Source organism: Protopterus annectens, chromosome 13.part0, assembly GCF_019279795.1.
Source record: "Protopterus annectens isolate FY-2018-M chromosome 13.part0, PAN1.0, whole genome shotgun sequence".
Lineage (NCBI taxonomy): Eukaryota > Metazoa > Chordata > Ceratodontiformes > Protopteridae > Protopterus > Protopterus annectens.
Genome location: NC_056747.1, coordinates 593,351,228 through 593,377,349, shown reverse-complemented (window position 1 = coordinate 593,377,349; position 26,122 = coordinate 593,351,228).

Genomic DNA, 26,122 nt, shown 5'->3' with positions numbered 1-26,122 from the left:
AAAACCCAAGGTGCAAGGTGTGCTTATTCTTTGTTTTGAAAGATGTTTAATCTTCAATACAAAATTGTCCTTTTCTGCCTTCCCCAGAACCCTTCCACAATGCCAGCTTTGATCATCACATGTAGGAGATAATAATGACAGTTTTTTGAGAAAAAATACCTTATAATCCAAATGACATAAGGTCACGGCTCAACAAACAGGAAAGGAGCTCATATCGTATAATTAACCATCCCTGCTATTATAAGAGAAAGGTTCTTAAATTGCTATATCATGGAGATGGACTTCATTGTCAAACTAATTTCAGATTTAGAACAACCCTGATTACCTTTATACTGCTATTCTCCTTCTTAAATATGACTAATATTGTCGAGACAAAATAGTGATTTTATCCAAATCTAATATTTTTCCTATACGTACAAAAATATGGAGACCCTTTCTGGTGCTATACTTCAATGCACTAATCCAAGGTGAAACTGGATTTTTTTCTGGAAAAGATTGCATAATGTAAATCCATCGCTAGCAGCATACCAGATCTATAATGAGTTGTTTTAAGCACAAATTTATTATTTCAGTCAAAACAAAATATATAATTGATTGAGCACTTATTTTCCATATTCTAGAGACAGACAGAAAGAGATGCTGGCAGCAACACAGGCCTAAGAGTTACTCACCTTCTGTGTATGAGTATTGAATTAGACAGGATAGCAACAAATTTAAAGTCTGATACATCAGTGAAGGAAGTGATAACAATACATGGATAACTTCTAAGTTAAATGAAATTCTTGTCCTTCTTCCTTCAAGGCTCATCTACGTCATTCTATAAAACAGTAGACCAGGACTCAATCTAGATGGTGGTGTTCTCTTACTAGTCAGAAAAAGAAACCTTTTACAGTTATTGACTACTTGTTCAGTAATCAAAGGATAAAAACAGCCCAGTCCAGCTGATTTTACAAATAGGATGCCATACTAAGATACATATTGTTATGACCTTTAGATGGACTCTAGTATCAGCCAAAATCTTTGACTAAAACACAATGCAGCACAATAGACACTAGCCTAACAGAAAACTGTATTATTGTTATAGGGATTTCAGTGCTAACATTAGTGGACTATCAAATCCTCAATGAACAAGATGCTTGTTACTGAAAATTCTGGCATAATTGACATATATATATATATATATATATATATATATATATATATATATATATATATATAAGTTTTTTACTACTATTGTACAATAGCTACTCCACCTTATAGACCTTATGAGGAAAAGTAGACCAAGTAAGGTTTACTAATAATGTTAAATAAGCAGAAATATAGATGAAACTAAATGTTTTACTAATTGATCAAACAAATGTCAGGAAAAAATAATCTTATTTGCTGACTTTCTACATTTAAAATTATTCAGATTGAAATCATTTGCTCAAACCTGGACTAACAGAACAAATCGGCCTTATCTGCCATTCCACATCACATTTCCCCAGCAGTGATTTGGGATCCCCATCTTGCAAAGTGAAATCAACTTCATCCAATACATAAAAAAATGAACATTCAAAAGTTTTAGTTTGATTCTGAATTAAATGATTTATGTCAGAAATATTTTATTTCAATTTTATTTTTGTTTTTGTTTTTCCCTTCTTTAAGGTTGTTTAATGAATCAGAAACAGGACCCTTATTGCAATTTATATTATCTGCTGAACTTGATTGGTTATGGCCATTAGATTTTAAACCCACTGTTCAACTGCTAATGTTTAATTATATTCTGAAGAACTCTGCATTCTAGATTTTGTTGATTTTCTGCTTATAGTTTTAATTTCTTATTAGCAAGCAATGTTTATTGTTCTTGTTTTTGGTGGCATTGTTTTATAGCATGATCATGGCAGTATTATTTTAGACCATTGACTGGAAAGGCATGATGTCCTCCCCACGTTCGAGTGAATTTAAAGACATGCAGGTAGGTGTGAGAGTGTGTGGGTGTGCCTTCTTTGAAGGTTGGGCACTGGGCTGGCAACTCAACACCGTAAAAATTCACTGCCAATCATTATCAGACTGGAGTTCTGCTGTGGCGACCCCTCACCAGGAAAAGCCAAAAGACAGACTGGAAGGGCATCATTTTACTGGATGCAGTGGATAAGTATTGTTTTATTACATGGACTTGGAGATTCTGTTTTATACCAGGGACTGAAGATGTTGTTTTGTAACACAGACTTTGGTTGTATTATTTTATAGTGGCGACCAATGCTTATTCTTATAGCCTGGACTAGTAGAACTATTCTTTGTTATAGCATGGACTGGAGTGGGTATTGTTTAAAAATGTGCCCTATGTGTGCTATTTTATAGCATGTTCTGGGAAATATATATATATATATATATATATATATATATATATATATATATATATATATATATATATTTTATATATTGGACTAGGAGTATTGTTCTATAACATCGAATGGAATGGTATTGTTTTACAGTATTGAATGAGAGTATTGTTTTATAGCATGTACTGTGAGGGATTTATTTTATAGAACAGACCTAGATTATTATTTTATGGGGTGGTTCTAAAAGGATTAGGAAGTAATGCTATATAGCATTGACTGGCTAGAATTGTTTTGTAGAATGATCTGAATGGCATTATTTCATAGCATAAATTGTGCAGTATTGTTTTATGGCACATACATTAGGTTTTTTTTTTTAATAAAACAACCTGGAATAATTCCGTCAAAAAACAACCAGTAACCAGATATCAAGGCGAAAAAAGCAAAGATTGCATCCAGCAAAATTAGTGCACAAAACTCTTTATTTAACGCTGCAGATACCATACATTTTCATCCATAGAACCATAGACTTCATCAGAAATACTTTAATTAAAATCTTATATATCTCCAACTTCATGATTTCCTGTTTCAGACTCCAGACCCACAAGCCACACTGCTCAGGAACTAAGTCATTGCTGTGCGGAAATGCTAAAAAAAAAATTCATAATAACATAAACAGTCATGCAAATTAAATTATTACTGTCAGTATCAGCACAAGAAGAAAACTCTGCTCGAGTAACTGTTTTGCACTCAGTTACTGATTTTGTTTTTCTCTGTATTGTCTCCTTTTGTATTCCTCTGTAAAATTTCTAGTTTATTTTTTTTAACAGTACTGGCTTTGTTGTTTTATATCGTGGACTATTGGTATTTTCATTTTTTTTGAGACTAGGGCATTTTTCCTCTGCTATATCTTCACAGGTGCCTGTGTACTCAGCATATCCTAGGCCACAGATAGTAACTCCTAACCTTTTCTAAAGATCTCAATTTCAGTTGTTTTATCTCTGTTACTATGTTCACTACTTCCAGTATAGTTGGTTTAGAAACTATATGGGAAAGAATGGGAATTCTGGGAACAATACATACAAGAGAGGAATGAGGTCTAAAAGGTGGCAGGACTTGGATGAGCTATGTAATGTCTGAGGGTGGATTGTGAGTGATGTATAATGTCTGCAACTGGGAGTGTGCCAGTATGGTTTGTGATGTAAAATGCTTGCAACTAGGATTGTGTCTGTGTGGTTTGTTTTCATTTATATGAATTTATGATTCCCTATGCAGTAAGTGATGGTTTAATAAAGATATTTCTTGTTTAAAAAAGGCAGGAATTTAATAATTTATGTAACATTGCTTAGGTTATATGATATATAGCAATATATGTGAAGTATAATGTTTGTTATGTTAATATAGTTTGATTCCTTTAATATGAATGTAAATTTCCCTATGTCATAAGTGATAAGTCAATAAAGGTGTTTGAAAAAACCCTCAGATAGTGATTGAGCTGCAGCTCTTTAGCCTGAACTTACTACATTTGTGTAGATGGTGATGGTAGGGTAGCAGGGCACTGAACGTAATTCACGTACATTGTTTTGGATGCTATACATGACACACCTGCCTCCTGCCCTCATATACATCATGTGACATCACTTTTGTTGATATAGTATATCCTAATGTCCCCTAGGACATCGCCTTAGCATTTGTTTGTGTATGCATGCAAGCTTAACTGGGTACTACTGCAGTGCAACAACACAGGAAAAAACACACACATCTGTATGTTGACAACTTTTGTGATTGTCTGACTGCAGAGCTAGACATCAGAAGGTGGCATATACTGGGTACACTGTGCCACAGACAGGCCACCATCAGCAACAGCACTATTAACGATCCATCTGTGCCGCTTATTCCAGCTGTATGTGAACGTCATTATACACGATTTTTTGTATCGGTAACTTTCTGACATGTATGCTGATACTTATGGAATAGACATTGTTGATACATCATTGTATTCTTTGCCTGTGAAGTAACTAGTTTTATTTTATCTGTAATAAATAATATGGCAATACATATTATTGTTCCAAACTATGATTATGATTTTATTGTGCAAACCACCAAGTTAGAATTAAACAAACCGCAAAAGCATTAATAGTATCAAAACTGTAACTAATAAGGCCTTATACAAGGGGTTAAGTGACCTAATCTATGGTGGAGTGATTTACCCCCTTTCTGATTTATATAGTTTTACAGCTAAATCATGGTTGCCTGCTAAGAGGTAAAATCTATACACTAGAATGATATTTATCCTCCCATTCCACAAAAATGGTTGAGAAAATATATACGGTTGCTAAGGACACAGTCGGCATGACGTCTCAGCAACACACAGACAAGACAGCTTTGCAGATGTTAATATGGATGCTGCTGATAGAAGATGGATCACTTATGCTAAGGTCACATTGCTGGGTCTGTCATTATTAGATCTTTTCCTAGAATTTGGTTGACGATGACCTCTGTTTTCTTTGGTTATCATATTAGCACAATACCATGCTAGCTAGTTGTAATTGCAAGTAAAATATTAATATGGTCTTGAGGATTCATGTTGTACTTGATGTGTAAAAGACCTCAACTTATTGCAGATAATGTCTCAGCATACTGATATTAGCTTTGTAATTTTCAGCGACAAAATGTTCAGTGCAAGCTGTGTAACACTAATGCAATTTAATTTTATTCAGTCAGGAAAAAAAAAACAAGTGAAAAAGTTTACCAATATAACAGATCCAAACCATTGGTGTATTCGTCTGCTAAGTACATTGTTATGTTTAATTTTGTTTTCAAGTACCTATTACTTGTTAATTGCAGACCTTTCATTTGAGTCAGTGAAGGTAATTATAGTATGTTTGTAAAATTTAAGGCAATACAGTCAAGCAGCAACCTGTTTTCTTTCCAGCTGTGTGTTATTGATATAATGAGTTTGTTTTTACTTCTAAAAGAACTCTGCCTCCTGATGACAGCTACAATAAGCCATCACTTAGTAACATCTTAAATCAGATAATTAAGGCGGCAAGGACCTGCATATTAAAGAGGAATCCAGTCTGTACATTTTCTCCTAGGAATATCTTTAAGCATTAGAACCAATCGCTAACAGTTCAGGGAGACATTCTACACTCCAGCAAAGCTCTTTCAGTTTCATATGGACACAGAGTTGAGCCATAGTACAGTCACATAATGAAAGTGACACAACACCTCTAGCCACTTTGTCATTGCGCTGTATAATATTTCTGTATTTATACATACTTTTTTGCTATTCTTATTACCGTTATTTACTTGCAGTCCTGTTGTACTGTGGCACATGCCAGTGAAACAAAATCCTTCCTTTGCACAGTCACTTTCTCCTCACCCCCATGGTGACTGCAGCTGGGGCATATTTGGTTGGAACCATCTCTAGGGAAGTTAATGCTGCTACCTTGCATACACTGCATGTGGGCATGTAATAGGGAATTGCAAAGAGAGCACTCCACTTCCACTTTGAACTATACCCTTGTCTAGCTTCTTGTTAGCTGTTTGTTGTATTGCAAATATTGGCTTGGTTGTGCTGCATCCTAATCTGAATTCAAATTGCTCTTGCTCCTTGCTTTTTACTACTCTGCATATTCATTTATCAATCATCCTCTCCATAACTTTCATACTGTGTGACATGAGTTTGATATCCCTATACTATCGACATTTATGAATGACCCCCTTGATCTTGTACATTGGCACTAGTATGCTTATTCTCCAGTCATCTGGGATACATATTTCCCCTCTATACTGCTATGAATACCTTCAGGAGCCATTTCCCTCCTACCTTACCCAACATCTTGATCATATCTGCTGTGCCTTCATCTGATCCTGCTGATTTCACTGACTTTATTCTCATTAATAATATCCTTACTTTTTCTGGGATGAGATCCTCTTCTTTCATTGTAGACTGTATCTGGGCAGTGCAACTTCTGTGGCATTTTCTTCATTCAGAACATCTTGAAAGTACTCCTTCCATCTTGCTTTCATGTCATGTGGAATGGTGAACAGGTTGTTGCTGGCATCCCATAAGGAGGGTGTCTGACTATCTTCTTTATCTTTCTGTCTTTGACTTGCAACCTAATAGTGTTTCTTTGTGCCATCTACTGAGTCATCTTCCAGAAGCTGGTAGAGTGCCTCTGATCCCTTCTTCTTTGCTATTGCAACTGTTCTCTTAGCCTCTTTGTTAACCAACCAGAATTGCTTTTTAGCCTGGTTCATCTTTTCAGTTTACCACCTTCTCCTGTACTCCTTTCTTTTGATGATTTCCTGGATTTTTGCATTGCACTAGCAGCTTTCCTTATCTATGTTATCTCTATACCTGGCTTGGCTGCTTATTTCTCCTTTTGTCCTCATGCATGCTGTTTTGTGGGGCTGCTCTTCTTATTCACCTCCACTTATTTCTTTTTCATCTTGTTGTGCTAAAGCTATGAGTAATTTCTTGAATGATTGGCTTTTCCTCCAGTCAACTTTCAGGTCTTTATCCTAGCTTTGTTGACCTGAGGCCCATTCATAAACATCAGTGTTAATATAACTGATAAAGTTACATCTCATCTTTAGGTCCATGGTAATCGTGCAGGAGCATTTGGGGTTTGTTGTGTACTTGGAGACAAAACTAAAAGTTACTTATGAAGAAATTACTATGAGTGGTAAACTGATGCTTCATTTCTGTTTATAATGGTCAATAAACAGAACAGTCACACATTTTTACAATAAATTCCATTTTCAAAAATATAATATTTATAAAAACGTGAGCTACTGAGTTCTTTTCTTTTATATGCAAACTACGTACAGTTATTACTGCCTTCACTTGAACTCCCAGTTTCTGGACTGTGTACATACAAATATAATGGCTGAGCTTCATAAAATATAATTTTCTCTTGCAATAAAGTGTAAGATACTCTCATTGTGTTGTACAATAGCCATTGTGATGGAAGTTTACAGTCCATAAAAAGTTCTGCTGACTATGGCATATTATATGAAGGATTGCAGACCTTATTATGACAGAACATACAGCATAGGATACAGTAATGCCAATGAGCATAAAGCTTTGACATGCTACTTTCAACTGCTAATTCTTAGAAAGTCTAGTGCCATGGAAAGCTGTACAATATAACATAATAGCATGCATCTAAATGGTGTGAACAGCAGCCATGCGCACCCTGAACAGAAAAGTGCTCAGTTGCATGCTTTAGCTCCATGGTGCAGACCAGCACAATGTCCTGAAGAAAAAGTTCCTCCATATAGGGTTCCTCTGGACTGCACTCAGACAAACTTGTTTTTATTTTTTATTTATTATGTATTAATGCCTAGACATGATAATTTTCATTAGCAGTACATAGTAAGAGTGGCAGGAAAATATGACAACCATTAGCATGTGCAAATTTGTTTCATACTTAATCCTGGGATATGGAAGAAGATAACTTAAGTAATAAGGAGGCATGTTCTACTTCTAAGGCAAGAACATGGGAAGAGGTAAACATAGTCATAAGCACAACTATCTTACATTAAGAATTTGGACACTCTGTGGGAGGTTTTGACATATATATATATATATATATATATATATATATATATATATATATATATATATATATACATATATATATATATATATGGGTCTACATCACCACATTGAATGGTGATAAGTTTGAACGCCCCTTGTTTGAACCTAAAAGTCTGAAAACACTAAACAGAGAACTCACCGAACAGCAATTTTTTTCCCAAGAAAAAAAATCGCTGCTCCATGAAAAAAAAAATCACAACTTTAAAACAAATTGAAGTGGGGGGGGGGCTCGTCCCCCCCCTTCTTAAATATACAAACTCTGAGATCACACTACAGTGGAGGAAATAGCAAAGCCCTGAAGATGGCCCACAGATTTTTTTTCCCATGGGAAAAAAATCAATGTTCTGTAAATTTGCGGTTTAGGGCTTTCAGATTTTTTGGTTTGAACAAAGGGTGTTTGAATTTATCACCATTCGATGTGGTGATATAAACCATATTTATATATATATATATATATATATATATAATTATATATATATATATATATATATATATATATATATATATATATATATATATATATATATATATTTATAGTTGTTTCTGGTATAAAAGGTGAGGTAATCCATATTTATAAAACAGGACAGGATCTTTGATTGGGCTGTCCTAGGCATTATACTATTTACAGTAATGTTGAGGTCATGGGATTAGTCCTTAGCTAGACACAAGTAGTATTTTGTGTGACTCATGAGAGAAGTTGGGAAAATACTGCCTCCTTTTTCTACCAATCAGAAACAGTGGCGAAGATGATACATGGTATATATGTATTACTTTGCACTGGAAACAAGATAAGTGATGGATGGGAAGTAGAGTATGAATTGTCATTCTCAAAGTAACAAAAGGAGATGGGGACAAGGGGAGAGAAAGGGACTGTCCTATACATCCACACACTTTTCAACTGATAAGGAGAAGGTGGGACAAATACATAGACATAATGTCCTACTATCAGCTATGGGAAGTGAGTTTTGGTATTTTACTGTTCAGACTTTGACAGAATGGATGGGGTTGCATAAATTTCTCATACAGTGCAACACTTAAAATGTCTTGTTACAAGCTCTGACTGACAGTGCTGGCTAAGACATATAGCAGAGACTTGCACTCTGCCACTAGGTAACAATAATCATGCACTAAGTGTTTATGCAGCTTAAGCAGTATGATCCCTTATTAACCATTTCTTGTGCTGCTGGGTAGGAAAAGGGATCAACACCACTATCTATTTTGTTGGGGGGGGTTAGTCACAGTTTGTATTGACAGTATGACTACTGACCGCTGAGGTCTTACTGAAAGAGTGCTGCATGTGATGTGCTCTGTTTAGATGTGATGGGATCTGCGACCCACAGACCCAATTCATAATGATATAACACTATCAACAATGGGTATGCATCGCTCCTTCTTAAAGTCTCCCAACTCCTGTCTCACCAAGGTCTCAACTCAATCAAAACAAACTACATGACCTACTTACTGCAATCCCCTTTTTAGAAAGTATGTGGAAAAGTTTCATACACTTAATATTTTCTTATATTCACCCTTGCAAAGAATTGAACTCACCAAACCACCACTGCCTCCCTGAAACTCTCATCTATTAACCTCAGGACCTTTCTCTTCTCCCTTATTAGAGCAAAAGGAAGTCATCTCTGCCTCTCCTAAATCATCAGCTCATTTCTGGACATTGCACTGTCCTTTCCTCCTATCGACTTCCTGTCTTTATTCTTCCCCTGGCTTATCTTCCTAACTGAAGAAATGACACTTACTTAGTATTTCCTCATCTGCACCAATTTCCATCCCTTCACATTTACTCGTTTCATTCAACCTACCCTAAGATGCACTCTAATCTTCTCCTCTCTACTCCAGTTTAAATTCCCTTTCCCCTCTCCACTCCACTGTGGTTAAGCAACCATGAGTCTCCAAACTCTTTCCCTTCAAATGTCAAATATTAGCCTTCCTACCTCATTCAAAAGCTTCCTTTCACCATGGCAGTCATTACATATGAAAATTGTCAGCCTGTTCCAACATGCTGCTTCATCCAATCACTGTTCTGATTTCAGCTACCTGTGTGCTCTCTGCCATATCTGCAACGGTTGTGGTTGCAAAATATTGTACGGATCCCACAATCTTCAACTTCCACACCACATACAAGCACTCCTTCCAATACACATCCCTTCCTGAAATTCATTATATATAAAAGTAATTTATTCCGGAAACAGTTCATTAAATAAACTGTATTCTCTTTCCCTCTTAATCTGAAACACAAGTCTTATACACCTATTTGACCTTATCTTGTGCAGCAAATTTATTCCTTCCTGCCAACACCCTCCTCACTCTACTGGACATGGCAGGCTAAGCAAATGAATCATCTTTCTTCAAATGAAATATTTCCCATAGCTGATTAAATTCTTAATAATAATAATAATAATAATAATAATAATAATACTTTTTATTAACAGAATATGTAAGATCCTCTAGATACTGTAGTTCCGTAGCTGCTCATTCTGTATTTCCTCTTGCCTAGCTTTGTTTGTCTTTTCTTTCAAATTTTGAAGCTGTTTCTACTGAAAACTGACCACTTGTCAGTTGGCACGTAACATCTATGTACCCTTGACGGTGTTGTGATCCATCTCCTCACTGCACAAAATGGTCCCAGCTTCATGCTTTTTTCTCACAGTGGTCAGGGATTTAGGGACACACATAGGCAGTAACCTGGCCTTTGACCATCAGATGTCAATAGTAGTAAGGAGATAATTCTAGATTGCACAACTTATAAGCAAACATAAGGCATCTAGGTCCGAGGATATCATTGTACTAATGTATTCGACACTTAACGGTCTGTGTTGTATGATGTGTATAAATAAGATCATTTGGCAACTGAAGTACTTTTAAAGTCTGAAGGCTTAATCTGAAATCTATGGCTAATCATATCCAAAACCTAAGTCATTTTAGCCTTTATTGTAATTTAGTATAAAAGTGCCTGTTGTTTGGTATAGCTTATCCAGTTTTATTTATTATTTTATCTAAATGTTATGTTATAATATATTATACTATATTTCATATTATATTCTCTTGCAAGCTTTTTACTTAAGATTTGCTTGCTTAAAATATCTCAGCTTCATTGGTAACATTCATAACTATCTTTTATTTTCCTTAGCTGGCTGCTATTTTTGAAAAAACTTGCATCATGTGCTACCAAAGTATAAAAATGTTTTTTTTGTCTCCAGAACCATGAGATTATGAAAGGGATATTCGACATATTCTCTGACACATTACAGCCAGAGCAGTTCCTAAGGGGTTATAGTCATCTGATGACACATAAAGTCTGTAAATGAGTCACTTTTCTCTTCTCTACTGATAATGTACGGAAGTTTTTTTATTTCCATCTATACTTGGATGCTGTAGAAGCTGCGCAAAAAAATCTCAGAATAAAATGTCTGGTTAAACACAAAGAAGGCACCATCTTTAGACAGAGGCTTGCTTGCAATATTCTATAGAAACCTGCAACAGCCTTATCAGAAGAAGCTGTTCCCTAAATGTTGTTGCTCAGTCTGTCCTCATGTTCATTGCTCTTTTCATAATTTTCTGTTAGACGTATATCCAGGGTAACAACTGCATTTTGTGAACAACACTTAGGAAACAGAGTAAATACTTCATTTAAAATGATTTCTAATAATGATATCTGCTGATATAGAGATACACAAGCACACATACATTCCTTTTAGTCTTACAGCACATTTTAATTAAAGTAACATTATGCATGAAAAAATACTCTTATCTTTTATAAGACATCACTTTTCAGATATAAATATCCAGTTACATGAATTAAAATAGAAAAGGTAAATCTCATACGTTCAGTACAGGATATAGCATTTATTTCAGCTAAAAGACTTGCTATAAGAAACTTTAATTCCTGTTTTAAAACAATAATGAAGATGTCCGTAGACCCGGAGCTTTTCTATATTTTTGCTTCCACTAGCTATATACTTATAGTATCCATTTCCAAAGGCACTTATCAACAGTTGTTCATATTCTTAATTATAATTAAGGTTATGATAAACTCTATCTTGTAGTTTCAAGTTTTCAGTCCGTTACTCTCCTCCACTTCATTGTTCTGTGACTTTGAATACATACTTATCCATCCCCTGGATAACCCTACCCAAGTGAGACATATTCACTTGGGCAGATTACCCTGCAAATAAATATTCATAATTAAATCCATCTGGAAAGCACACATCAAGGAAGTGTTTTCCTTAAAAATAACTACCGGACTATTATTTTATCTTCTAGAAAAATTCTATCACACACCTATGTATTAGGTGGATAAAATGAGAAGAATATAAAATACACTCATAAAAAATTAAGACTTTTAAAATTTTCAAAAGCGTATGTCTAACTTTACTGTAACAACTTTTTTGTTTGTTTTTACTTATTTGTTGACTGGGCAAACCTACTGGACACAATTGCCTTTTCAGGGCAGCCTGGGAGTACTGGCTAGTTAAGTGACTTGCATAGAGTTACACAATAAGCAAATTAATTCAAATTACAGTATGTGAACCTCAGGCCACACACATGTGATCCTGGAGTTGATATATATAATTAGTAGGGGATGTGGGAGTGGTTGCCCCCTGCATTAGAAATGTGTGTGTGTATATATATATATATATATATATATATATATATATATATATATATATATGGATTCGTATCATGTTTACTGAAAGACCATTTCATTGAGACCAAATCACCTAAAGTTCATTTCACTGAAAGTTCATTTCACCTAAAACTCATTTCACTGACAAATAGTACTCTGAGGCAAGGCAAAGGTATATGTCCTTTTCCCTACTGTAATGCGATCCTGGTGGTAGTATATATAGTTGGGGGGTTTGGGGGGCTATTGGGACTGTGGGAGCATAGCCCCCCACTTAATATGGTTTTCTGTTTTCTGGTTTTGTTTTATATTATTTAGTAAAACACAACTAGGTGGGGGGTTATGCCCCCCACACACACACACACCCAATGTGGGGCTGTGCCACCCCACACACACCCTACTTATATATACTAACACCAGGATCACACTACAGTGGGGAAAAGGACATATACCTTTGACTTGCCTTAGAGGACTACTTGTCAGTGAAATGAGTTTTAGGTGAAATGAACTTTAGGTGATTTGGTCTCAGTGAAATGGGTGTCAGTGAAATGTTCTTTCAGTGAAGTGATACAAATTTATAAAGATATATATATATATATATATATATATATATATATATATATATATATATATATATACTTATATATACATGGATAAAATTCACACACATTCACACACACACACACACACACACACACACACACACACACACACACACACACACCATTCTGAAATGTTCTATCCACTGGACAGATTACTAGCAAGGACTTTTATGTGTTACTTTCTGCAGTTAATGAGCTGTGCAAAGAGAATTACATTAATAGAAAGCATTTGATACAGTTACCAAGACTGAGGAGCAAATCTGAACTGAGGAAGAGGAGAGAGTTGAATACTTGAGTTTTCTGAGGTCGCAGCTTCCTGGAGAAAGAAAAGTATTTATTTTTGTGTTGGTGATCGTTCTTCCACCGTGAGTGAATTGACCTTCGAGAAGCAATAGTAAAGCAAGGGGAGTGGGGCAACTGCCCACATGGAGGGGTGGAGGTAAACTTGTTCTACTACAAAAACAAAACAAAAATAACTTTATTTTATAGTGTGCATTGGCTCAAATACTGTACAGCTATAAATAAATGTGCCTAATCAATTTGTTTACATGGACTGTAAGTTTTGAAAAGTTTTTTCTAGGCAGCTGTGATTCAAAACCCTTCTATCAATGTTTTCTATCTATCTTACATAATCTTAGACCTTCATATGAGAATGTGATACAAAATATCTGAAATACTGGACAAGATATCTTGGCTTTTACCACTCTACTTTAGCTAGAACATACCACCACCCTTATAACGTTTTTGAACATTTATCAGTTTTCAGCCATCATGATCACTGGATTGACCTAGCTGCAGAAACCCCTAAAATTATTTCCTTAGCCATAACTGGAGTCACTGCCCATTAAGGTAGGTAAAACACTTTGCCAGACCCTAAACACACCAAACATTCACACTAAGCAATACATTAAACATAAATTTAAAATCATCATTCACAGCTTGATCATAGAATCTGGTGTTATTTTCTTTGCCACCAAATTCAATGTAATAACATTTATCCCTGGTAATATAAAACCAATGAAAGAGTCACTTCAAAATTCAAGACTAAAATAACTGTCACATAGAAATCATCTAAGGAAAAACTTCTTTGTGTCACTATAGATAATCAGCTGACATTAACCTACATATTCCTGAGACTTTTTGCTTGTTTATTTGGTAAAGCCTAAGGACTGCATGACATATGACCCAGCTGGCTGGTGCAGTTTTTACCTGAAGCATCTTTCTTTCTGTGGAGGTTAGTACAAAACTGGCCTTGTAGAGCATCTGTACTGAAAACTAAACATAAAGTAGGTCTCTCTCTCTCTCTCTCTCTCTCTCTCTCTCTCTCTCTCACACACACACACACACACACACACACACACACACACACACACACACTATTTCTGCCACATAAACCACTTTCCTGCAATCTATGCAAGGGCTTGTACAGCACAGTACTCTCCACTGCCCAGTCAAATATTACTAGTCTTTATTTTATTTAGTTCACTCTACAAAGCTTCTAAGGAACATCTGTGATCATTCACATTGCATCTAGCCTGAGGAACAAACTTTTGTGTCAGAAATATCACTTCAATTAGAAATTGGAAAAAGGACTAATTATTGGCTATGGAAACATAATAACCATCACCATCATGGATATGCTTCATCTCCTTTTGAACTTTCTTTCAAAAGTTCCTTTATGTTCCCAAATAGATAAGAAATATCTCTTTTTTCTTACTGTTAGCTTCTTTTACTAGGTAGCCCAATTATAGGAGGTTGGCATAATGGTTAAGTTGTTTACCTTACAGATACAAGGTCCAAGATTTGATTCTCACATGGGGTAATTGGCTAGGCTTAAAGTGGCCCACAAGGGTAGTTAGTCTAGTACTAATCTATGAACCTATAGCCCAAAGTCAAATGCACTCATCAAATTCATGTTGGCACTACACATTTTCTACTTATACTACTGCCAACTACCCTTCTCATCCATGCACTATTCTGAGTTTTTGCTCATGTAATCATTTCTATACCACTACCACTTTTTTCAACATGTAAATCAATTACGTGACATATATCCTGGATTACAGTAATGCCTATAGGCTTTATCAGTGCATTTGCCTTTACCTTTGTAGCTGGATTTTTGTGTATATATTCCATGAAGATAACATATTGACTTTATGATATTACATTTTGCAAACTATTGCTGTGTAATATGTTATAGATGTGTTTCCTTTTAAACAGAGCTGTTATCCCTGCACCTACAGTAAAAATGAGGTTATGTTCTTTTAGAATATGTGGGTAAACAAATGCACATAAGTAAACAAATAAGGAAATAAAGAAACTTATTTAAACCATTTTTTCAAGCACTAGCTATTGCATTATTTTCTGTCAGTCACTTTTCTGTACATGTGTATAATAATCTTCCTTGTTATATGCAATGTGCCTATTTTGAGACATTCAGGAAACTTAACAAACATTGTTATTATCCTCAAAGTACTTCAGACAATAGCAGCATCTCTGCAACAACTTTAAATATTTAATTTTCTGCACCTTTCATAGCTTTTAAAACTTTTCGTATACCCTTTCTGTTCCTGGTTGTCTCCTTGCCTGATTACATGTCTGTAGAAGAACAGCAACGTTAAGCAATCTTATCATTTCTTGCTGGTGTATGTGTGGTGGCTAAAGTAACTTTATGTTACTCAATGATCTCTTCAGTGGCATCAATTACATGAAGTGCTATTGTATCCCATAGAACTAACTCAGTAATTGTAAAAGCAATTTCATTTTATTTGCCGACATAGCCAAACCAAATTATGCTTGGGAATCTCACCTTAATTGTACATGTGAGAGTGAGACCACTATCACAGTAAATGAAAATTGCAGCATTAGCATTCAGATTGCTGTGCTGTAATCCACAAAGTTATTTATTTAATTTTTTTATCAGTGAGTCACTCAAAGTAATGCAATGCTTTTTTCATGCATAACATGAGAAATAGATCAAACAACTGCAATATTAAAATGAAAACTGAAGAAAAAAGCTTGAGATAGAGATATGAGATCTGAAACTCACAAAAATTTCATGTTTAAAAGAGTATGTTAGCTCAACTGTTTCCTTACATTTCTGAAAAAAAATGCTTGCAGATTGTGAAAAACTTGTGTAGGAAACGAACATGTGGGATTAACTGTAAACAAACCACTGACACTTTTAATGGCTGAGATTTCTCCATCTTACCAATATTTCTCATTGCTCTCATTTTAGGTGAATGGAATTGGGACCTTACAGCAGAGATTAGGGCATCATCATTTCAACAGCTGTGCCATCACAGTGGGTTTGGGGCAAATAGTAGCCTTTCTAAAAAAACAGAAACATATCAGGATGTCAGGCACAATGACAGCATTCAGGGTTAGAAAAAATAACATTAAGAATAACTACTTATTGTGCTACAGGCATATTCAGATTGTGCAGAATTTGCTGACAAAATAAAAATAGGCCTTTCAGTTTCTGCTGACAGTGGATTTAAACACTGTCCAGTTCATTATTGCAAACTGCTTTTACTTATTTTTATTTTTGATATTGTTGTTCTTTGCGTTTTATCCTCAAATCAAATTTCTAGTTTTTCAGATTTCTACAGCACAGCAGTACTTTTGTAATAATAATTATTCAATATTTAGTATACACCTCAACAGCAGATTGTCTTGTCTGCCACTTGAATTCCATTAAATTTTTACATGCCTCATGATAACATTGTCTTTGCTATTAAAAGGCCTATGTTCCCATAGGTTGACCACACTCTGATTACAAGACATTCAAAGCGTTTATTTGCATTTATGTGTGGCATTCTTCACAGTGGGTGATTATGTCCCTGGTACCCTAGCCAGTGACTCTTTATTGTTATAAAAGCAATAAGTTAAGATAGAGATGAGAGGGTGGCCAAATGGTTAAGGTGGAGGGTTTGAGTCTCACAAGGGATAATTGGCTAGGCTTAAAATGGCTCGCAAGGGCAGTTAGCTTAGTACTAACCTATGAGACTTAGTCCTGTTTTAAAACAAGCATCACAAAATCAGAAGTAAATTACAGAATATCAGTTTTTCAGTCAAATTTGGTGAATCCAGTTGTTTTTAAAAGATATTTTAACGCTATTTAAAGAAAGGCATTGTAAAGCATTTGAGTTGTTTCAGAAGAAGCATCCAGGTGTAGCTGGCAACCAGGGTCCATCTCCATGTGTTCTTAACCGAATAAATATCAATTCAATGATAATGTCTCGGAGCAAAAAAAGAAATGTTTGCTATTTTGACTACATTAAATATAACAATCAATGTTTTTGTGGGGGATTCAATTATTTTGCTTAATGAAGTTTTAGATTTGGAAACTATAGCTTCTAAACTTCCACCTCTTTGGGCTCTCACTGGAAATTTCATATAAATGTACTGAAAACATGTTGACTTGGAGCAAGAAAGAAATGCATGCTATTTTGATTAGATTAAATATAACAATCAATGTTTTTATCACCATATTTGCTTTCTTATTCACTCCACATAGCCAATCTAGGTCACGTCAAACTATTACAATGTGTCATACTGTAGACACTAGAACAATAAACCCCATAATATATACAATCACAATTATAATGCCCCTCCAACTCACAGCCCTCACCTCTTACCACACTCAACTACAACACAACATCTCCCTTCTCTTCCTAAACGTAAATGCAAGAAGTATCTTAAATAAAACTCACAAACTCCACACACTACTTCAGATATATAAACCTGATATTGTACTAATGACTGAAACCTGGCTAAAACCAGAAATCAGTAGCAATGAAATAATACCACCAGGCTATAACATCTTATGTAGGGACAGAAATGGTAAAAAGGGTGGAGGTGTAGCACTACTATTCCAAGACCAGCTCAAGTTAGAACAAATTGCTGCTATACTACACAACGGTAATACAGAAACTATCATAACTCAGTTAAAGCTGAACCCTAATAAGCACATTAATATTATAGGCTCTTACTGCCCACCTGGTAACAATTTTACCAGTATCAAAATCCTATTAGAATGGATCTCTACCTCCTTCCCTCAAGAAAATATCTTACTAAGAGATTTTAATATAGACTGGAATAACTGCTCTTGCCACAGTCCAACTACTCACATTAACCTCCATGGGTTTACCCAACTTATCACAGTCCCCACCAGAATAGACAAAACATCAAAACAACAGCCCATCCTAGACTGGATTCTTATATCCAACCCCTCACTTGTGTCTCTAGCGGGCTGTCTGCCAAACAGCCTCAGTGACCATCAACCTACCTTCTTCCTTAGGAAAAAGAACTCACCATATTAACCAGCCAACCTTAGGAATAGTCAGGAACAAAACAAACTTCAAACCAGAAGAGTTTAGAAATTCATTAAAAAGATGTAACTGGAAACCACTAACATCACTGTCACTAGACGAGGCAGTCAACTACTTCATCTCAACCTTCCTACAAATATTAGACCATCATGCACCCACTGGAACCATTAGAAAAAAGCCCAACTACGCCCCTTGGCTAAACAAGGAAATTAAAACTATCCTCAAAGGCAGGGACAAAGCATGGACAAACTACCACAAAAACAAATCCCAGTTAACAAAACAAACCTACTCAGTGCTTCATAATAAAGCCAAAAAATTCATTAAATCTGACAAAATCAACTACTACCAAAACCTCCAAGAAAAACATCTCTACAACCCACAAAACTGTTGGGCCACTATAAATTCTATACTAAAACAAGGAAAGACTACAACCCCTACACCTAAAACAGTAAATAACTCTAAGAACATCGCCACACAATTCAATAAATTTTTCACTGAATCTGTACAAGCCTTTGCAAATACCCAAAGTATGACTAACAGCCCTGACCTGCCACCCAAACAAAATAAAACTAACCCACTTGATAAAAGCACCAACTGTACCCTACATCCAATCTCAACCAAATCTATTTTAAAACTCCTCCAAAAGTTTAAACCAACCACCCTGGCCACAGATAATCTACCAGCAGAGTTCCTACAGCTAGCTGCAGATGCCATAGCTTATCCCATAGCCATCCTAATTAACAGATCTATATCAGAGTGTAAAGTTCCTAACATATGGAAAATCTCTCACATTATAACATTACACAAGGGAGGAAATTCCATAGAACTAAATAATTACCGACTTATAGCTATTCTGTCACCGGTTGTTTCTCCTGTCTACCTGATGAATCTGGGCATCTTGGGCAATGCAAGCAATTGCCTCATGTGCACAGACAATCCTCTTCTCCTACCACCCAACACTACAACCTGTTAGAGATGCACTTATATAGCCGAACTGGAAGCAAAGCTCTCTTCACCCAAGACTGGACTAGACAGTCAAGAGGAGAAGGTAAGCACTTGCACCACACCACACTCATTACATAGTCCCTCAAAACCTACACCACCAAAACACGCACCTACATTTGTGAAGGCTCTCAATAAAAACCTGCCCAAGCATCAGGGACCTCCAAAGCAGAAACACAAGCAAACTGCACCCCTCCAACACAATCCAAATGACACATAGCCCACAAATTCAGTAGGCCACTCAACCACAGCCCATAAGGCATAACAACGTACCCGACACTCTAGTCATAGGTGACTCTATAGTCAGGCACACTGATGTTTCACTCACCAGGCTAAACAAGGAGAAAGTTACTGTTAGCTGCCTGTCATGTGCCAGGATCCACCACATAACGCATGCACTCAGGTCACTCCATAACAAGTACAAACATGACACTGTCATTGTCCATGTTGGTGTGAATGACCTGAGACATACCTCCCTGGACTACATGAAAAAAACCATGGAGGAGCTCTCCGATCTTGTAGCCCAGGCAGGTATGACCCTAGCCCTGAGTAGCATCATGTCATCACCCAGAATGATACCACAGTACAAGGACAAAATAATTGACTTCAACAATTGGCTAAGCTTCTGGTGTCATTCTAAGGGGATCCAGTATTTGACTGCTTGGGGCGACATGATCGACAGACCACAATGCTTTGCCAGAGATGGCCTGCACCTGTCGCCCTTGGGATTCTGGATACTGGCTAAGGCTCTTGCCAGCCCTATAGTGCCTTTTTTAGGCAAGGTTCAAATGACAAATTCACCACCATAACAGGTATAAGCAAGCAAAATCTGAGGGTAATGCTACTCAATGCTAGAAGCCTAAACCTCAAAATGCACTCACTCGAGGCACTCTTTAAAATGGAGAACATTGACATCTGTGCAGTGACAGAGATCTGGTTCAAAGCTCCAGAGAGCACCCCTGCATTACCAGGCTATAATTCATACCACACCTTTCGGCCACCTAACCTGGAATGAAGCACTAAAGGTGAAGGCATGTCCATATTCATTAAGGATATCCACACCTCCAGGCTAGTTGCAACCCATAATGCATCTGAGATTATCCAAGTGCAACTAACTCTGGGCAAGACCGCAATCCAAATTGTTGCTTGCTACAGACCCCCCCCCCACCATGCCCCAGGATTCCCACTCCTCATTTCTTGATACACTGGAAAGTATTAGGGTACAGCCCAACACCCTGCTAATGGGAGATTTCAACTATCCTGCCATTAACTGGGAAAACTACTAATGTACCAACTCTTTTGCTCAATGTTTTCTGGAATTCATAAAATCCAATGCCTTGGATCAACTTATTCACCCCCCCCCCCCACCAGGGGCAGCAGTATCCCAGACTTGGTCATTACCAACATGGGCAACCGGTGTTCCACACCAGAGGTCAATTCCTCATTGGTCAGATCTGACCACAAGCTAATCACCCTAGACATCCACATCCCGTCCCCACCCCCCAATTAGGGAAACCACCGTAAAAAACTTCTCCAAAGCTAACTTTACACTTCTTAAGACAGAAGTGGCAAACTTCATGACACTCATGCAGATGGACAATACAGGTACGACTGCTGAATCCTTCACAAATGCACTTTATTAGTACTTACACAAGTGCATGGATCATGCTATCCCTAATAGAACCAAGATGCTATCCTCCAAAAAAAGGAAGCCAATCTGGTGGGCCTCTGCCATAAACAAACTCTACAACAGAAGAAAGAAACTTGCAAAAAAGAGTAAAATCCCTTGACTGGAGGAACTCCCTGGTCAACCTCAGTAAGAAGCTGAGATCCCTCATAAAATCCTCCAAAACTAGTTACGAAAACAAAATTGCCACTGACTCTAAACACAACCACAAAGCATTCTATAGATGTGTCAAGAATCTCAATGGCAACACTCAGATCTGCTCTGAGTTACAGCACAATGGCACTAAATATACAGAACCAACTAATATTGGCAACATCCTGGCAGATAGGTTCAGTGCTAACTTTACCCCCCTCTCACCCCCTAGAGGGACCATCTCTATACTGGAAGAATGCAAAGATCCTGTAATCATGGCTGCACAGGTAAAAAACAGACTCTCCAAAGCCAAGAACACAGCATCCATGGGACCTGACAATATCCCAGGCTGCATTCTATACAAACTACAAAATGAACTGGCACCCTATCTAAGTACCATGTTAATCATAGCCTCACCTCAGGCTTTGTGCCCACTAAATGGCACACCGCAATGGTTATCCCACTCCACAAAGGGGGAGCCATGATGGACCCCGGGAACTACCGCCCCATTAGCCTGACGAGCCTGGTCTGCAAGGCCATGGAACGTATCATCATGGAACTCATAAACAAAGACATTGGTAATCTCCAAATTCTGGACCCTACCCAGTTCAGGTTTGTAAAAGGCAGATCATGTCTCCTAAACCTGAGTGACTTCTTTGAAGCAGTCATCAAAGCCATAGATGAGGGTAAGGTGGTTCACACAGCTTATCTAGATCTCGCCAAGGCTTTCAACACCATCCCCCACTCTGGAATTTTAGATAAGCTCACTAAACTAGGTATAAATCCCTATGTCACAAGATGGGTTGCCAACTGGCTCATGAACAGAACCCACACTGTGAAAATAACAGACTCCAAATCTGACTTCAGACCAGTGACAAGTGGAGTACCACAGGTTTCAGTCCTGGGTCCCCTCCTGTTTGGTATCTACTTCTCTGAAGTATAGGCTAACAGAGAAGGTCTTTGGCTAAAAAAGTTTGCAGATGACTGCAAACTAGGAGCCATAACTGAAACTCCTAACGATGTGGACATAGTACAAAAGGGCCTCACTGAGACAGATGCCTGGTGTCAAAGCCATGGCCTGAAACGCAATGCCAAAAAGTGTATTGTCAACCCCTTTGGTACAAACTGTGCACACATGAACTACCGCATAAGTGGTAGTCTACTTAATGCTGAAAGTGTGATAAGAGACCTTGGGACACAGGTAGGCAGTAGTCTCTTCTTTGATAATCAGATCGCCACAGTGGTCAGAAAATCCTTCTATGTGGCTCACCTCATCACAAAAGGTTTCTCATCCAGAAAAAAAAGAGGTCATTGTTCCTCTCTACTCATCACTCATTAGATCCATTATAGAGTACAACGCCCCTTTTGGTATGTACCTCACAAGACATCTATAACAACTGGAAAGGCCACAGAAATACCTCGCAAAGAGGATTACTGGCCTCAAACAGATGCCCTATGCAGACCGCCTCAAAAAACTCCAGCTTTACTCCGTCACATATCGCCTACTCAGAGGCGATCTCTGCATAACATACAGAGCTATGTCAAACCCAGAGCTGTTGGACATGCTCCACTTAAAGAAATCCCAATCCCTCCAAGCTACATGCTCTAGGGACCTAAACCTTGTCACCACAATAAACAGAACATACTGGAGGGATAGATTCCTGTCCCAGAGACTTCCCATACTCCCATAGCTCCTCATTAGCACTTTTCAAGAAAAATCTTGATGACTGGATGGGAAATAGAAAATTCACCCCAGGGATCACTTCTTTGGCTCTGCTCAACAGGGGCACAGGAAAATAATTTTCTTGGGTGGCAAAAGCCAGGGTACCTTTTTGGCTAGGTTTATATAGGCTCAAGGGCTAATAGCCTAGTACCTATCTATGAACCTATGAACCTTATCAAAGATTCTGGAATGCGTTGTTCACACCCAACTCATAGACTTCCTCCTAACAAACAACCTGCTATCTAAAAACCAACACGGCTTTAGGCCCTTCCACAGCACCACAACAGCACTAATGTCCTTCTTCAATACAGTTAACCACCACAGAAACAAAGATCAACTAGTGTCAGCCATTTTCCTAGACCTGTCTAAAGCCTTCGACATGGTCAACCATAACCGTCTCCTTAACACTCTAGCCACCCTAAATATCAGCACACACTCTATAACATGGTTTAAAAGCTACCTATCAGGTCATCAACAAGCAGTGAAATGGCACAACCAACTATCCTCTCCTCTGCCTGTTACCATAGGTGTCCCTCAGGGCTCCATACTTGACCCACTACTCTCTATTTATCAACCAGCTCTCATCCTCCAGACCTAAGCCATCAGTAGTACAATGCACTGATGATATCACCCTGATTTGTGCAGCACAAACACTAGATGACCTACACTAACAGTCCTTCTCTCAAGCCAAGACTTGGTTCACAATCTCTCAGCTAATCCTGAATCCAAATAAAACAAAACTTTTCCTATTTAACACAGGTAGATCCTGTCCCCCCATATGACACCTTCACCATCATATCCAGAAAGAAAATAATCAGCCCTACCACCCACACTAAACTCTTAGGGGTAGAAATATATTGCAACCTTAAATATGACATTCATATACCCCAAACAATCAAAAAGGTTGATAAAAAGCTTGTTCTCCTTTATTGCAATAAAAATTTTCTTACTAAACAAATTAAAGCCATCATAGCTAGAACACATCTGCTGTCTACCCTCATCTACACATCTCCAATACTTACTAAACTATGCAAAACCGACCTACCCAAGCTAGAAACCTGTTATAACAAGATTGCTAGATTTGCTACTGAAACCCCATGTAAGACTTATCACTGTGTAGCTCTCAAGCAACTGGGGTGGCTTGAGCTACCTCAGCTATTGAAACTCAACCAATTGTCATTGCACATAAAATATACTGCCAACCATTTAAAACTCCAGCTCTACAAAACTTAATTATACCTTATTCCACCACAAGACCCTTAAGATTCATTACCCAAAACCACCTAGAAGTCATCAAACATAACAATGATGCAGGAAAATCTCTCTTTAGCTATTCCACAGCTAAAGCTTGGAACTCCTTACCTTATTACCTAACCTCCATGTGCTTCACTACCGAATTCAAAAAGCTTCTCGAAGCATACTATATGGATTCCTGGTTATGTTCCTGTGACTCCCCAGGATAAACATTGTTCAGCTACTCATCCCCCATCTAAATCTAATCTCGATCTAATTTTCATAGAGCAAATAGTCCACCAAATATATTTACTATAACTGCACCACCTACCTGGATATATAATAAAATGCTATACTTGTCAAATAATATTCAAAGCTTCTATGTGAAGTATTATACTGGCACTACCTACATATGAAACTATCTACTAAGGTTCATCATTGTGTTCTGATATGTGAAAATATCTGCAAATGTTCCCCATTGTATTTTTGCTGTATGTCTTCTTTTGCCACCTATTATTAATAGATATCTATGCTATATAACCTGGTGATTCGTACTTTTTTGATCTGTGAAACTCTGAACTGTGTAATATGTGAGTTTCACTTGTTTCACCTATGTAAAACTGTCTAAAATGTATCTGGAGCTTTTCTCCCCGGGCATCAGCTGAAAAAGGATATGTGTCCAGTCGGACATTCAGGTAGACAAATGAAACATAAATAAAAAATAAATAAATAAAATCTCCTTTTTAAACATTGCTAAAATGGACAGTTGAAAATATGCTGAATGAAATACTTGATTTAAAATTCAAAGTCCACTTTGAAAATAGTGTTCAAAATATTGCCCTGCTTGTGAATCCAGACGTATCCTGACACTGTGATATACTCAAAAGTTAAGCTTAAAAAGGTAAGGTTTGAAGACACAGGAGAACAGTTACAACAACTATATCTTGAGCAACTGACAATGTACTTCTCATTTTATTATTAAGATAACAAAAACTTATCCATGGCCTGTTATCCTTCTCCTGAGTAACAGTATCAAGGAAGGATGGGTGCCCTTGATATGGAAGACCACATGGTCATACCTTTCATATAGGGTGATTGTTCTAATTCTGCAATCTATATGGAAGACCACATGGTCATACCTTTCATATAGGGTGATTGTTCTAATTCTGCAATCTAATTATTGGCATTGAGCAATCAATTCACATTCAGTTAAGTGAAAAGACATCCAGTTCTGTGGCACAGAGGATTACAGGCCTGACTGTGGCCTAACTGGTCAAGGTCCAACTAGTGGTCCATGGGCTGGAGAATCTGGTTGGGGAGGGAGGACGATGGCAAGCAGAGCTTGCCCATGTCTCTCTTTGTGAGGAAGGGGGAGCAATGGGGCACATCCAGAGTGCATACTCCACCTTAAAATCTTTGGTAGAGTCTAAGAAATTAGTTTTGCTCAAACAGACTAACCAAATGTGTTTGGTTCTTATTTTAGTACTGAGATTTAGTGGTAAAGCACAATATAGATGAAAGAATGAAACAACACACCAGACTGTAGCTAAAAACAGTTTAATAAAAAAAAAGTTAGATGCATACAAAAATCATCATCTTAATCAGTTTGCCCACTCAACAAAGTGACCTTCCTTTCTTGATTAAGTAGCAACTCTTCTTGCCCAAGGAAGGCTCTGAATCAAGAAATCAATCATCAGGCATATAATGAAATCAAATCAGATGAAGGTATCAACATGAATCCTGATGCATCAATCAATCAGTCAAATGAAGGTAATCTGAGCAACTTAAATCCTGATTCATGAAAGGAATTGGGGGACTGGTTATCAAACTCGTGCTGAGACA